At 44.6% G+C, this 15,314-nt stretch overlaps 1 long non-coding RNA gene across 1 annotated transcript; it reads left to right on the top strand.

The window, feature by feature from the left end:
• Positions 1–174: 174 nt before the first annotated feature.
• On the top strand, positions 175–14,946 carry LOC115074391. Its single transcript, XR_003852234.1, has 2 exons — positions 175–378; positions 14,564–14,946. It is a non-coding gene; the product is annotated as an uncharacterized LOC115074391 (long non-coding RNA).
• Positions 14,947–15,314: the final 368 nt, after the last annotated feature.

A 15,314-nucleotide genomic window follows, 5' to 3' on the forward strand; every position in this document is an offset into this window, starting at 1 on the left:
TAATAGGAGGAGTGACTGTGTCCTTTTGGGTAAACTGGTGGTGCAGGCAGGCCCCCTGCTGACGTTTCTCAGTCTGTTTTCGCCCATAGTGATGGTGGGTTGTTTTTTTTTTTTTTTCCAGGTTTCCATTTTGCTGAAATAGTTTTCTGGTGAACAGGGTGGCTTGTAGGGCAGCTCGGGATGGCAAGCGTTAGGCTACGGATTGGAATGCACAGGCAGTCCGGGGGTGGGGAGGGTCTGTTCCTGGAAGGAAAAACAAAACTAAGATCTCGGAGTGTGATGCCAGTGAGATGGGGAGGAAGGTGCTGATTACTGTAGCAGGGAGCACTGCTTTAACTTCTCCATGACGGGAATGACCTGCCATCCACAAGGTGCTGGGTATGATCTCTGACTCTCAGATTTACTGCTAGTGCCTTTCTTAATGCCAGGGCACACTTGGAAATTCCATTTCATCTGGCTGGTGACACCCACTGCAATAAGGACTATTTCTGTACCTTTCTGCCACATTTTCTTGGTGTTCGATTGCATTTCTTGGAGTCTCCATCCGTATCGCAGACCAGTCGCGTGGTGCTGACACTTCTATCAGTAAAGCTGTTATTGTGTGTTACAGGATTATTAGTATGCGTGGGATGTCTGTGATGCAGTTTGTATGCCTCCCTCCCCTTGTAACTCGGAAACAGCTGGACATAGGTTTACCAGATTTGGTGTGGAGGGTTTTTAGAGTTGGTGATCGTTTTGGGGGAGGTAGTTTGGAAGATTTGCTATAAGAAATGCATGGGCATTTGAATAGAGGTTAACCAGGAATGCTGTAGTTTCTACTTTGTGTTATTTGCGACTATGTGCGCTTTTCTGATACGGAGCTTGTTCTCAGTTGATCTGATCACCTGGGACATTCTCAGTGCACGTTCTTCATTCTCTGCAATTCTGTCAGATCTCATTCAGGCCCTCAGAGGAGGTCCAGAGGCCTGGGCCATTTCCAGCTTTATAGGGCCCCTACCCCTAATTTACAAAAAATGATGATGAGCTTGAGGCCAAGGAGCAGGAGCGTTGCTAGATACTTCAAAGATGCAGGGCACGGGCCCACAGGTCCTTTCCTTCTCCCCACTCTTGCTGCCAACATCTACACAGCTCAGGACTGGACACTTGAGGACTGGGGAGAGGACAGACCCCTGACCCTTCCCTCAGGCATAAATGTGCCACCACTGCCCCTGAACCTGCCTGCTTTTTCTCATCCCCAGGACAGTGGCGATGGACAGCCTACCAATGAATCAACAGAACCAACAGAGCTATCAGTGATGCGTGATGCACTCATGAATCTATCGCAAGCACCATAAGAATGACGGAACATAATCTGCACAGATGCACGCATTCCATTAATTGTGTATGCACATGTATTCTGGGCGCAAGGCGCATTTTTCCCAGTGTTATGGAAATATGAGTGTATCAGTCACCCACACCCTTCACTGAGCTCTTCTCAAGGTGGACTCACAGCTGGCTGAGGGACCCAGATACAGCACAGCACAGCCCGCAGCCACTTACATTCAGCCTTTGGGTTACAGTACTGTGGAGATTTAAAAATTGTGCTGTCTTCAACTGAATGTTGACAACAATTTGGCAATGAATACTCTGCAAAAAGTAAATTATGATATAGTAAACCAATATAGCACTAACTGCTAGCACTCAAATAGTAGCAGCCCTGCCTATGAAAAGGCAACACAGAAAATATTACACTAGGCCTACAACACCAGTAAACCTCCCACCAGGAAAACAAAACAAGCCAAGCTTCTATAGATCTCTACACAGAAACTACATGTTAGCAAAATACCTTGTCTTAGTCATACATGCAGAACAGAGACAAATCTTCCTCAAACACATAGAAACATAGAAATGACGGCAGAAGAAGACCAAATGGCCCATCCAGTCTGCCCAGCAAGTTCTGAACTTTTTTTTTCTCATACTTATCTGTTACTCTTGGCTCTTAGTAACCTTTTGGTTCTATTTCCCTTCCACCCCCACCATTAATGCAGAGAGCAGTGTTGGAGCTGCATCTAAGTGAAATATCTAGCTTAATTAGTTAGGGGTAGTAACCGCTGCAATAAGCAAGCTACACCCATGCTTATTTGTTTACCCAGACTATGTAATTCAGTCCTTGTTGGTTGTCTGTATATAGATCCACTTTTCTTCATTCCCCTTGCCGTTGAGGCAGAGAGTTATGCTGGATATGCATTGAAAGTGAAGTATCAGACTTTCTCCCCTGCCGTTGAAGCAGAGAGCTATGCTGGATATGCGTGAAGTATCAGTCTTTCTCCCCTGCCGTTGAAGCAGAGAGCTAGGCTGGATATGCGTGACGTATCAGTCGTTCTCCCCTGCCGTTGAAGCAGAGAGTTATGATGGATATTTATGAAGTATCAGTCTTTCTCCCCTGCCGTTGAAGCAGACAGCTATGCTGGATATGCGTGAAGTATCAGTCTTTCTCCCCTGCCGTTGAAGCAGAGAGCTAGGCTGGATATGCGTGACGTATCAGTCGTTCTCCCCTGCTGTTGAAGCAGAGAGTTATGATGGATATGCATGAAGTATCAGTCTTTCTCCCCTGCCGTTGAAGCAGACAGCTATGCTGGATATGCGTGAAGTATCAGTCTTTCTCCCCTGCCGTTGAAGCAGAGAGCTATGCTGGATATGCATTGAAAGTGAAGTATCAGGTTTATTTGATTTGGGGTAGTAACTGCCGTAAAAAGCAAGCTACTCCCCGCTTTTTTGTGAATGCAAATCTTTTTTTCCACATTCATTCACGTCCTCTAGACTTTATGGATCCACAGTGTTTATCCCACGCCCCTTTGAAGTCTTTCACACTTCTGGTCTTCACCACTTCCTTCTGAAGGGCATTCCAGGCATCCACCACCCTGTCCGTGAAGAATTACTTCCTGACATTGGTTCTGAGTCTTCCTCCCTGGAGCTTCAAATCGTGACCCCTGGTTCTGCTGATTTTTTTCCGACAGAAAAGGTTTGTTGTTTTCGTTGGATCATTAAAACCTTTCAAGTGTCTGAAAGTCTGTATCATATCACTTCTGCTCCTCCTTTCCTCCAGGGTGTACATATTTAGATTCTTCAATCTCTCCTCATAAGTCATTCGATGAAGGCCTTCCACCTTTCTGGTCGCCCTTCTCTGGACCGCCTCCATCTTGTCTCTGTCTCTTTGAAGATACGGTCTCCAGAACTGAACACAGTATTCCAGGTGAGGCCTCACCAAGGACCTGTACTAGGGGATAATCACTTCCCTTTTCTTACTCGATATTCCTCTCTCTATGCAGCCCAGCATTCTTCTGGCTTTAACTATCGCCTTGTCACATTGTTTCGCCGACTTCAGATCATTAGACACTATCACTCCAAAGTCTCTCTCCTGCTCCGTGCACATCAGCCCTTCTCCCCCCATCGAATACAATTCATTCGGATTTCCACTCCCCATATGCATGACTCTGTACTTCTTGGCATTGAATCTCAGCTGCCATATCTTCGACCACTCTTCCAGCTTCCTTAAATCCCGTCTCATTCTCTCCACTCCTTCTGGCGTATCCACTTAGTGTCATCCGCAAAAAGACAAACCTTACCTTCTTTCCCGTCCGCAATGTCGCTCACAAAGATATTGAACAGGACCGGTCCCAACACCGATCCTTGTGGTACACTGCTTAAAACCGCTCTCTCTTCAGAGAGAGTTCCACAGTCTAAAGAAGCCGTAAAATATAAATAGAAACATGCAAACTCAATTTAAAACTGCAACAAGCCAGACTCTATATGCAGTACAACAATGGAAAACCACAAATATCATAATTCAACATAAAAAATAAAACCAAGAAATATGAAACATCATAACAATAAAACCATACTCAGATAAAGAATAAACATTTCAAAACTGCTGGCAAAAAGAATATGGAAAAATTAAAACTTTGTATAAAAATTAAAAAAAATTTCCCAAGCACCAATAAAATATTTCAAACAACAGACAACAAATAACACCCAATAATGAAAACAAATAAGGATAAAGAAAAATCCCTTGCTCTCCGTACATGAGAACTTTTGATTTCAAGTCACCCTGAGATTGTCATAGATTAGTGGGGGAAGGGGGGCACACACATTTTCTTCTCTCTCTCTCAGATACACACACTCTCCAACACGCACACACTTACACACACTCATCCTCTCGTTCTACTATATGCTATGGAGCATACAGGCAACAGCAGCCTCCTCCTTGGACTCAAGCAGCGTCTCTCACATACACACATTTATTTATTTAGTGTTTTTCTATACCGGCATTCGCGATAGGTATCACATCATGCTGGTTTACATGTAACAAGGGGGGTGTAAAATGAAGATACAATAAAACTTTAACAGGTGCGAAGAGAAACGTTGCAATTACAATAAAAACAGGGATGTACACAACTGGGAGCAGAAAAAAAGGCGATAGGAATTTAGCAGAAAGAGCAATTATTTACAATGTTATGGTATTTACAATGTTATTGTTTACAATGTTATGGTAATGTCTGAGAGTAAATTGAGGGTGCGTTACTCTCGCATACACATACTCATTCTCACACACACTCATGCTGTCACACAAACATGCACACTCACACATACATACGTTCTCTGACACGCATACATGCACACTCATGCTCTTTGTCCCTCACACACATACATACTCATGCTGTCTCACTCACAGGCACACATGCTCTCCATCTCTCTCACACACACACCCATAAATGCTCTCTTTCCCAGGAGTGTTTAGGGAACAGGCAGGAGAGACTTCCTTCTTCAGCCCACAGGGCAGCCGACACAGCAGTCTCCGCCCGGGCCGTGCAGGCCCAGCTGACACAGCAGCTGAATCCTCCTCCTCGGGCTAAGCAGCCCGGTCAACACAGCTGCAGCTCCTCTTCCTGAGGCTATGCAGCTTCTTCTTCCATATTGAGCTACGTGGCCCCACCGACACAGCTGCGGCTCTTCCTCCTTGGACCATGAGGCCCAGCTGACACCGCCTCTTTTTCGGGCCATGCCACCCTACCAACACAGCTACAGCCCCTCTTCCTCGGGCTGTGTGGGCCCCTCTGACACAGCCACACTGTAGCCTCCTTCTTAGCGAGAGCTAAGGCTGAGACTTGGGGCACGGACCCCGTGTGCCTGAGGCTATCAACACCCCTGCCAAGGAGAAAGGCTCTCCCGGCCCCCCTCTCTGTTCCCAGTGCTTTTCCGATACTGCTAGCATTCACATGGTTTCTAGTGGATGTGCTGCGTTACCTTATTGTGCTTTTATGTCTAAAGGCCTTCAGACACAGTGGCGTAGGGTGGCTGCTTAGCATGCACAAAGTGGCAATTACTATCAGAACCAACTGGCTAGGCAGGCTTGATGGACCATTTGGTCTTTATCTGCCGTCACTTAGGACATTGCTATGTTACTATAAGAAGAGCCATGCTGGGTCAGACCAAAGGTCCAACGAGCCCAGCATCCTGTCTTCCACAGTGGCCAATCCCTGAAAGTAGGTCCTGTTTCTTGCTGTTCACTCCCTATGACAAGTAGTGGTTTCCAGGTTAATAGCTATTTACGGACTTTTCTACCAGGAACTTGTCCAAACCCTTTTTAAACCCAGCTTTGCTAGCTGCTTTGACCACAACCTCCGGCAACAAATTCCACAGCTTGACTGTGCATTCAGTGAAACAAATTACTTTCTCCAATTTGTTTGCTGAAAGGAGTGTCCCCCAGGCCTAGTGTTATTTCAAAGGGTAAATAGATGTTCCCTGTTTACCTGTTCTACTCTACGCATGATTTTGTAGACCTCAGTCATATCCCCCTCTCTGTCGTCTCTTCTCCAAGCTGAAGAGCCCTAACCTATTTAGCCTTTCCCCATAAGGAAGCTGTTCCAACCCCTTAATCATTTTTTATGGCCTTCTCTGTATCTTTTGTAACTCCCCAGTATCATTTTTTGAGATGGGGTAACCAGAATATGGAGTGGAGGAGCAGCCCTGGGGGTTAGAGCCGCAGCCTGTGAACCAAGGAAGCCAGCATTCAAGTCTCACTGCCACTCCATGGGGCCTAGGGCAGGGTCACGTCGCCCTCCATTGCCTCAAGTACAAATTTAAATTGTGAGCCCTCTGGGAAATCCCTACAGTACCTGAATGTATTCTGCTTTGAAGTGTCTGAAATGTGGACTATAAAAAAAATCGCACATAGTACTGAAGGCGAGGTGGCACCATTGATCTAGACCAGAGGCTTTACGCTGCTCTCTGTTTAATTCTCCATTCCTTTCTGAATGATTCCTAGCTTTCTTTTTGCTTTTTTTGACCTCTGCTGCATGCTGAGCCGAGGATGTCACTGCACTGTCCACAATGACTCCGAGATCCTCTTCCTGCAAGGCTACTCCTAATGCGGAATCCATTTTATATTTTATGTAGGCGTTTTATGTACCGTCGTTCCAAAAGAAGATCACATATATATCAAATTAGGGTTATTTTTCCCTATGTGCACCAGAAAATTTGCTGCTGCCATGGGACTCGAGAACAAATTAAGCATATGCTAATTATTTCAATAAGAGGGATAAATAGCATCTAAGCTCATACCCTATGCACTAATGTGCATTAATGTTCTCATGGCCATGAGGCTGTGAGAAAATTAATTGCACTGAGATTGAGGTAGTGATGGGGGGGTGGGGAATGGCTACCTTGCCAACCCTGTATCACAGGGTCACACCATTAACCTTTTTGGCAACCCCTCTGACACATATAAGGCCATCTAGATGCTCATCGCGCCCTTGCCTTCATGACACAACCTGCCTGCACAGTCCCTAACTCCAGCTGTTCCCCCCAACACAACTACAAGGCCGTCCACAGCTCCTGGAAGACACCTCCTCCCAAGGACTCCCTGTTCCCCCATTCCCTTCTGCAGGCAGAAGGAGGGGTGCTTACCTCCTGCTGTCTTGCCCAGTGCTATCAAAATGATGCCAGCTCCCTGCCACATCACACTTTGTCCACACACAGGTCATAGCGTGAAGCAGCAATGAGCTGGCACCATTTTGACAGCGATGGGCAAGACGGCAGGAGGTAGGCACCCCCTCTCCCCGCCAGGGAGGAAGGGGGAGCGGTTCAGAGCGACTTGGCCCCAGGGGAGCTTTAAGGAGTGGCTGCCTTGTTACAAGCGGTCCCGAGCTTGGATTGTGAATTTCAGGGAGGGGGGGGGGGCAGGGATGAGTTGGGGAAGAGAAGCAAAAGTTGCAGTGTATGTACACAACCTCTTCCACCAGGCTAAAAAATTACAAAATACATTTACTAAGTACTGCAGGGCACAGAGTTAACCTAAGGGAAGCACTCTTGCCCATCTGGTGCCAGTTATTTCACCTGCAGTCAGGCCTTTCGCAGGGCAATGTGGTGCCCTGGGCAGAATGATGCCTCTCACGCTGCCTCGTCTGATGACCCTGCCTAGAACATGGAGTGCAGGAGTAGGCCCGTAGCTGGAGCAGCAGACCGAAAACCTGGCTTCAGATGCCGCTGCTGTTCCTTGTGACCCCGGGCAAGTCACGTCACCCTCCATGGGCTCCGGTACAAACGGAGGGGCCTGATTTACTAAGGCTTTTCTCCCATTCTGTGTCTATGGGAAAAAATGTAAATGAGGCTCTTAGAGTGTAAGCTCTCCGGGACAGGGACATACCTACAGTACCTGCAAGTAATCTGCTTTAAAGTGGTTCTCCAGTCATGAAAGGCAGAGTATAAACATTTATTTGTCGGCTTTGTGTGCCACCTAAATCCACAGCTCTGGGCGGGACACAGAGTAAAAAAAAATATTCATAATAAAATAATAATCAGCGTAAATAATACTCAGCGTACGTTCATGCAAATCAAAACCTGACTTCCAATAACAATGCTGCCGGCAAGTGTTGACCTGTAGACTCCGCCATCACTGAGCCAGCGCCTAGTGAAATGAACACCAGTCGAGCATCTTCATAAATGTTTCGGAACATGTAGCCAGTCACAGAGGTTCCAAAAAGTTGGCCCAGCTACCAAGAAGGTCCTTTCATGTGCTTCAGTCAGATATGCATGTCAAACCACAGGGATGTCCAGTGGCCCCCTTCTGCGAGGAGCTGAGTGCACCTCTTGGATTTGACATGCCCAGCCTTGAGTTCACCTGGGGCAATAAATTCTCGCTCAGCATTTTCTGAACTAGCATGGCAATTGTAGACAGTGCGCCATTCTGTTGGAAACCAGCTCAACTCTTGCAGAACAAGGCTAATATGAGCTGTTATCTCCCACCCTGATGTCATCAAGCAGTAGAGTTTTGTAAAGACTGAAGGAAACAGAGTTGCAATGACTTGTACCGCACACCAAAATTCTGAAAGGCCCAATAATGGCACATGCTAAGATGCATATCAAGGATCACCCCCATATTTTTGGAAAGAGCTACTACTGGTAACTCCAAACCGTCAAAACAAAAAGAAGAAGGCACAGAGGTGGTAATGGACCTCTGCAAAACAATTTCGGTCTTCTTAAGACGCAACTTATGTGACATCCATCACTTCAGGTCTACAAAATCATGAAAGGACTTGAATAGGTTAATGTAAGTTAATTATTTTCTCTCTCAGATAACAGAAGGACCAGGGGGGCACTCCATGAAGTTAGCAAGTAGCTCATTTAAAACAAATCGAAGAAAATTCTGTTTCACTCAGCGCATAGTTAAGCTCTGGAATTAATTGCCAGAGGATGTGGTTACAGCAGTTAGTGTAACTGGGTTTAAAAAGGTTTGGATAAGTTCCTAAAGGAAAAATCCATAAACTGTTATTAATTAATAAGCCCTAGTAGCTTGATCTGTTTAATGTCTGAGTACATGCCAGGTAGTTGTAGCATGGATTGGCCATTATTGGAGACAGGATGTTGGGTTTGATGGACCCTTGGTCTGACCCAGTACGGCATTTCTTATGTTCTTATTGCTGTAGGGATCCTGTTAGTCCTCTACTAGAGTTAGGTGAGAGAATATACCAGTTGGTGCGGGGAGAGAGCTAGGTTTGCAGCTCCCCCATGTGGAAGCTAGCAATGAAAGTGCCCCAGGGTTTACCGATCACCATTTTACCCTCCTTTTGTTTTTGAGGAGTCAGCATATCTGGTGCTGAGCTCTGACTTAAACCTCCAGGGAGTTCTTTCTTTCGGATGAGAATTTGCTTTTCACCCTCTCGTTCCATTTATTTATTTATTTAAAACCTCGTATAGGCCACCTATCAAAATTTCTGGGTGGTTCACAGCAGTACATTCATAAAAATAGGTAGTTACGCAACAGACCGATTATGAAATGAATCATATAACAATAATGATAAAACAAACATATTAAAAAAATAGAACATTAAATCATTTAGACGCTGCAACACACCATAAAGTAAAATATTAGGCTTTGCACCATAATGGCCTCATGCAAGGCCAGTGCAAGAGTATGAGGCGCCCTATGTGAACCTTACAGCCTGGCACCCCCCTCGGCCTCACCACACACAGTTTAAAATTCTGCATTTAGAACAGATTTTACATGAATTATGTCCCACTCGGAGGGGTTTACTTCGATCTATTGAGGAGGTGCGGTCTAAAATATCCGCTATTGACAACGTAACCATAGCATATCAGTTAGAGCGGATTCAACAAAAATACTTTGAAGGGGGCAACAAAGCAGGGAAGCTGCTGGCACACAAATTGAAGCGTAAACAGGATCAAGCGTCTATTGTAAAAATTAAAAGTCCAGATGGGTCTATGCTTGTGGATGGTAAAGAAATTAGACAGCGCTTTCAGCAATATTTTGCTGAATTATATTCTGCTAATGCAACGATTTCCCAGGAGGGGATAGATAGTTATCTGGATAATTCCAATTTACAAATTTTAGATCCCTCCCAGAGGCTTATTTTGGATAAAGATATTTCAGAATTAGAAATACGGAAAGTTATTCAAGAATTAAAACCAGGTAAATCTCCAGGCATCGATGGCTATACAGGGAGATTTTATAAACAATTTGCTCCTTTGTTGGCTCCTGTCTTGGCAAAGTTCTTTAAATCCTTAAGGGAAGGTAATTCGCTCTCTTCTACAGCTAATACGGCTGGTATTACGATTTTGGCCAAACCCGGAAGGGACCCTACCGCGTGTGGCTCTTATAGGCCAATCTCCCTTATTAATATTGATCTGAAGATTTTGGCAAAGATTTTGGCCAACAGGCTGAATGGGTTTTTGGCACAAATTATTCATCCAGACCAAGCTGGGTTCATACCAGGTAGACAAGCTAGTGACAACGTGCATAAAATAATGGATATGATTTGGTGGGTCCAGCAAAATAAGCTGCCAGCGGTGGCTCTCTCGGTAGACGCTGAAAAGGCTTTTGATGTAGTTCATTGGCCTTATTTATTTGCTTTACTACAACGCTTAAATTTTGGTGCTAACTTTCTTCAATGGCTACACCAGCTATATCAACATCCTTTAGCGTGTATAAAGGTAAATGGGGGCTACTCGTCCACTTTTGCAGTACAAAGGGGTACTAGACAGGGCTGTCCCCTATCGCCCTTGTTATTTGCTATTTTTATTGAACCTCTAGCAAATAAAATCCGGAATAATCCAGAAATTAAGGGAATAAGAGTGGGGGCCTTTGAGACAAAATTATCTCTCTTTGCAGATGATATTTTGCTGCTGGTCACAGAACCGGAGCGATCTTTGCCACTGGTCTCCCAAGACTTGGAGGCCTTTGGTAAAGTCTCGGGTTTCCGCATAAATTGGGAAAAATCCGAACTACTCAATGTCAATATTTCTACTGCTTTGGAAAACTCTTTAAGGGAGAAATACCGATTTCGTTGGGCGAAATCATCTATTAAATATTTAGGGGTATATCTAAGCGTCACGCAAGATATGGTTCATCTTAACTACGATAGATTGTGGGCTCAGATTACGAGAGACTTAGAGGAATGGAACCGCTATAGAATATCCTGGTTTGGAAGAATAGCTGCTGTAAAAATGTCAATTTTACCTAAATTTCTGTATCTCTTCCAGACGCTTCCACTAGCCATTCCAAAACCCAGTCTTGTTAAATGGCAGAAACGCTTGTTATCTTATGTATGGGGAGGCCGGAGATCCAGAATTGCTTGCACGACTTTGTACCGATCCAAAATACAGGGGGGCCTGAGTGTCCCTCATTTAGAGCAATATTATCTGGCGGCCAGGTTAAAGACCTTAATAGAGTGGCATAGACCTGCTTTGCAGAAACCGTGGATAGTGTTTAGCCAACAGCTGTTGGCCCATGTTCCACTATCTAGTTTATTATGGCAACCTAAAAAGACCTGGACTGCACAACCTTGGAAGGTTTTGCCACCCTCTATGCTGTTATCTCTGCAGCTGTGGGATACCAGGAAATCCCGGTTGGTGGGGACCCAAGAATATTATTCTAGCACTTATTTATATGCCAACTCCTTATTTACTCCGGGCTTTGAAAACCCGGCGTTCAGGGCTTGGGAAAAGAAGGGTATTTGTAATTGGGGACAGCTTTGGGGGGCACAACATATGATAGGTTTTCCGGAACTGCAGCAGAAATTTGGCTTAGGACAGTCTGATGTGTATTTGTATTTACAGCTGCGCCATTTTGCTCATTCCCACCATTTACCTATACACTTCGCACAAGGGCCATCTGATTTTGAACGTTTATGTTTAAATTCTCACCAAACCACAAAATTACTTTCCAATGTTTATGTATTCTTGGGGAAGGAACAGTACCAAATACCCACCTATATACGGGCATGGGAAACCGATCTACATAGAACCTTTTCCCAGGGTGCTTGGGAAGATCTTTTTTCTAGAATGGGAAAGGGCCTTATAGCCTCACATATTATTGAAAATTGTTGGAAAATGGTATTTCGTTGGTACTATTCGCCGGAGAGGCTACATCACATGTATCCTTCATTTTCCGGTAGTTGTTGGAGGGGTTGTCAGACGAAGGGTAGTTTCTTTCACATGTGGTGGGAGTGTAACCAAATTCACCCTCTATGGGTACAACTGGAAGCTTGGTTAACCCAATTATATCATTTTCCCATATCACTACTTCCGCAACAAGCATTGCTGGGCTTCCCTTTACATCAAGGACAAGAACACACTAATACCATGGTTAACTTTATTTTTACAGCAGCCAGGATTGAAATAGCAAGGCAATGGAGATCACCACGACTTCCCTCGTTGTTGGATATTCAACGAAAAGTGGAGCAAATTTATAGACTGGCTGAAATCACAGCTTATCTTCGGCACACTGAGATCCCCTTCAGGAGTACCTGGAGATTGTTTTCTATTTGGAAGAGAAGCCAGGTTTCATCAGCGGGTGCCTCGGCGCCCTAAGCGAGGGAAGAGTCCTACACGGACAGACAGGCCCAGGAGATTGTACAGGATGGGACAGGACATTTTTCTTTAATATTACACGCTTTCATTTTTACATGCTCTATAACACTCATGTTAAACAGAGAGGGAGGGGGGGAGGGAAGAGGGAATTGAATCTTGTATCTATGCACTATAGGTACTTGTTGAGGTATTACTAAGTTCCGTTTGGATACCTTGCATACGTGAGTTCATTGACATTTGACACGGCGTTTGTTGTTATACGTTAAGTCTTTATTGTGCTGTTCATTACTCTTATGCGAGTACATAACAAGTTATGCATTTACATGCAGAATTGACATTTGTAATGTTGCAATATTAAGCAATAAAACTTTCAAATTCAAAAAAAAAAAAAAAAAAAAGAACAGATTTTACATGAAAAAGGACATTCTGAGGTACCAGAATGATGCACTGCTGTGGTGCCACCCAGAAAACCCTGCAAAAAGGGCTCTCCCATACCACTAGCACTCACCCCTGCCTCCCCCTGCTCGCTCCGAGCCTATCTTGCATAGGCTCGGCGGCGCGCGCAAGCCCCGGGACACGTGCAAGTCCCGGGGCTTGAAAAAATGGACGTTCCGGGGGCGGGGTTGTGGGCGGGGAGCCGACCCGGGGGCGGGACCGAGGCCTCCAGAACAGCCAGCAGGCCGGGGATGGAGAGCCGGCGCGCGCAAGTTACGTCTGCCCAGAGGCAGGCGTAACTTCTTCAATAAAGGTCAGGGGGGGGGTTTTAGGGCTGAGGGGCTAAGAAAGGTTGGAAATGGGTCTGTTGGAAAGGCTGTTTCTGAGCACGGGATGTATTTTGGCAGTTTTGAGCTGTGGAGGAAGAAAGCCAGATTCCAAGCGAGAGTTGATAATGCTAAGTAAAGGTGGGAGAAGATTGAGAATTGGGCTAAAGAATTTGCACAGTTGTACGGGGTCAAAGACGGCAGATGATGTTTGCATTTGTTTATAAATTAGCTGCAGACCTGCTTGTGTGACTTTATTGAATGCTGATCGTTTGCTAGTAAGAATCCCTGAGTGATGGGGAGTAGTTAGAGGGGCTAACCTAATGTCCGAAGAGGAAGGCATATTCTTAACCAGTTCTAATCAAATAGTCTCAAATGTGTTTGCGAAGTCATTGGCTGTTAAATTATTAGATGGCAGATGGATATTATCCCCGAGGCCAGTAATGTTAGATACCAAATTGAACAGTTTTATGGGTCTGCTCCTAGCCTTTTGAAACAGATTTTTGTAATGTTTTCATTTGGCCATTTTGATGGCATGAAGATAATATTTTATTTTACTTTTTAGTATAAGGTCATTATCCTACTCTTTTGTGCTCTTTCCATTTCCTCTCGAGTTGACGTATTTGACATTTAAGGATTTTGAGTCCTTGATGATACCATGAAGATTTAACATTTGATTTAGACTTGATTGTCTTAACTGGAGTGACTGAGTCTAGAGCAGGGGAAATCTCATGATTCCAAGTAAATACCTGATCGTCAAGTGAGGTATAAGATAATACTTTTAGCCTCTAATGATTATTTATTTATATTGCCTAGCATGCACCAGCTATACATCATCTTTGGTTCTTTTTTTGCCTTTAGTAGTTATTGCCATCTTGTCTAATGCTACAGTGCAGTCTCAGATCTTATAACAGCCACACCTACAAAGGAATTTCAAGCTGGATTTCCTAAAATTTACGACAGCACAGAGTTCCAAAGTAGAGGTCCCTGGACACAAAATAAATGGTCTCAGGATTTGTCAAGTCTGATATGTCTGAATGATGGAACATTGAGCTACCTCCTCCCCTGCAGACTGTACATATTGTATATATTGTAAATTATGGTTATTTTCAGCGTAAACAAGTGTTAACACTCGATTTTGTTACCATACTTCGCATGCACCTGACTTTGCTACTCCAGCCCTTTCTCTCCTCAGTTCTAGCTCCCTTTCTTAGCTCCCTTCCTTTACATTTAATTTCTTATTTCCTAAAGTTATTGTAAACCAATGTGATATTCACTTGAACGTCAGTATAGAAAAGTTCTAAATAAATCAATAAATGCTGTGAAGAAGATCTTAAAGCTCATGTTGGCTGGTATAGCTTCAGGGCAGCATTATTTGAGTTTGGAGTGCCAAATCCTTTTGAACTCAATTAAACTGAAGTTTTCTTTTCTATCAGTGAGAGAAATTCCCTTCCAGCAAGAGGAACCTGAGATCACCAAGATCCAAGGCTAGGATGACTTCCAATCCCGTGGAGGAGGAAGGAAAAAGGGGAAAGGAGGCGAGGAGATGGTCCCCAATTGGGCCCATGAAGATCTACTGAAGGTTTTGGAGATGAGGAGAGAAAGCATCATCTTTGATACTACAAGAGGAGGTAGAAGATAAGACTAAACACTTTAAAGTACACCTTTGATACTTCGACTACCATGGGAGGGAAGCCCAGTCGCTTTGCCCAGAATCCAGTGGGAGAGAAGATATCAAGTAATTAAACGAACTAAAACAATTGGAGTAAGATAGACTGTAAGAAGACACAAACTTAATTAAAGTACCTTCTTATTGTTATTGTTTGTAAGGTTTTGGGTGGACCCTTAGACACTGTGGCAGCTGACCATGCCCACGGGGGGGAAGACCCGTGAGGGCCACAGGTCAGGCTCAGCTTTGGGACACACAACACAGAGTTATATCTTTTATTAAACAGAGTTGAGAAGCCACCAGAGGTGGCAGTAGTGAGCAGAGATGAAGCCCGGCTGGGCTTAGGGTTCCTCAGGATACTGGAACAGCGATTCCCTCTATGGCTGTGCTGTAGTGGAGAAAACTGAAATAGTGAGTACAGTGGAGTTCTGGTATAGAGCCTCATTGGTAAAGTTGCTCACACAGCGGTTTCTCCCGGTAGGTGACACAGAAGCTGGAATAGAGGCAGGCCCTCAAAG

This window comes from Rhinatrema bivittatum, chromosome 12, assembly GCF_901001135.1.
Source record: "Rhinatrema bivittatum chromosome 12, aRhiBiv1.1, whole genome shotgun sequence".
NCBI classification, from domain to species: Eukaryota; Metazoa; Chordata; class Amphibia; order Gymnophiona; family Rhinatrematidae; genus Rhinatrema; species Rhinatrema bivittatum.